Here is a 1,733-nt window from a genome sequence, read left to right on the forward strand (position 1 = left end):
CGCGTCTGTGTGTGGGCAAAACAATTAGCGCCCACATGCCTCTTTTTTCCCCTCCCAGTCCCTCTTACGCGCGTGTGTGTGGGCGAAATAGATAACGCCCACACGCGCGGTACGTCAGGCCTCGTACCTCGTGGTCCCGCGCGCCCCGCAGTTGCCATGGGGCGGACCTCACCCATGTTCGTTTAAGTGCAGTTGCCATGTCGCTGAACTACGGTTGCCATGTCGGACAACTACAGTTGCCATGTTTGCTCAACTGCAATTGCCATCTTAGGTCAAAGTTCCAGATTGCCATTTTTTGGACAACTACAGTTGTTGCCATGTGTGGTCTGGTCTACTGCAGTTGCCATGATTTCAAAATTTTAGGAGTTGCCACCTACTAACACTAGGCAGTTGCCATGTAGCTACAAAAAAGGCATGGCAAAAAATGTGTTCGGGTAAAAGAAAGAGTTGTCATGTGCTCACAAGCACGCTAGGGCAGTTGCCATTTAAAAAGAAAGAGTTGCCATCTGCTTATGTGCACGCTAGGGCAGTTTGCCATGTACCATGCAAAACATATGGCAACTGACATGTTCGGGTAAAAAAAGAGAGAGTTGACATCTGCTTGCAATCATACTAGGGCAGTTGCCATGTACACTGCAAAACGCATGGCAACTGATAGCTTGGGTGTGGAAGAGGAGGCGGGTGTGTGGGCGAGATGGCAAACGCTCACACACCAGCCCTTGTGCGTGACTGAAAACTGATGTGTGGGCGAACTACTAAATGCCCACACACCGGCCCCTCCGTGTGGTAAAACAAATGTGTGGGCGACCTCTCTCACACACCACACACGCGAGTTGTCCTACGTGACATACAAAATTAGCTAATTCGTGCCAAAATTCGTGCAGAAGTTACTGGACGGTGGTGAAGACGTGTGGATGAGTTGGTTAACGCCCACATGTGTGGACGTTAACATTTTCGTTACTTTTAACAAGAACGCCCGAGTGCGCCGATGAGTGTGTCTTTTGGGTGGACCGGACGTGCGCCTGGATGACTGCAAACTGCCTCTACGTTTGGTTATGCTTCCTGTAATTCAGGACATCCGGACCGGTCGGAACAAATTAGACGACCGTCGTTGAATGACAAGAGAAAAAGTTTGAACTGCCCGATTCAAATATTCAGGGGCGACTTGGTGATCCGTATTGGAGTCGTCTTTCTGGGGTAGCCGATGGACTGCTTAACTCTTACACATGCTGCAGGAACACCGTAACACACCTCGACACAGCAGATCAGTCGACGCAGATCAGTCACCGTAACCTTCTCAAAACGGCAACGCTTAGCTCAACCCACCTGGTGAACACTGAACACGCGGCACTTCGAAAACTGCGGGAAAATACTCCCAAGGAAAAGAAAAGGAGAGCCAGCATGCCGTCCGACTGACATGTGGGCCCACGCGCTCCTTACAGCCACCCCACGCAGGCCCTGCGAGACCCACCAATCAGCCCCGCCCACGGCCCGGGCCCGCCGTCCCCACCCCCACCCGACGCGCCCCAGGCCGGCCGATCGCAACACGCCAGTTCCACCCACGGCCACTGCCGCGTGGGACCGGGGCGGCCCTGCCCCACATGGCAGGGCTGGGGGGAGCCCGTCGCGGCCGAAAGAGCCCCGGACGAAAAATACCAAACGCACGCGAGGCCACACGCACCCCGACCCGTTCGTCCATCCCACCCCCGCCCCCGCCTCCCCCTCCCTCCTCG

The sequence above is a fragment of the Triticum dicoccoides genome, chromosome 5A, assembly GCF_002162155.2.
Source record: "Triticum dicoccoides isolate Atlit2015 ecotype Zavitan chromosome 5A, WEW_v2.0, whole genome shotgun sequence".
NCBI classification, from domain to species: Eukaryota; Viridiplantae; Streptophyta; class Magnoliopsida; order Poales; family Poaceae; genus Triticum; species Triticum dicoccoides.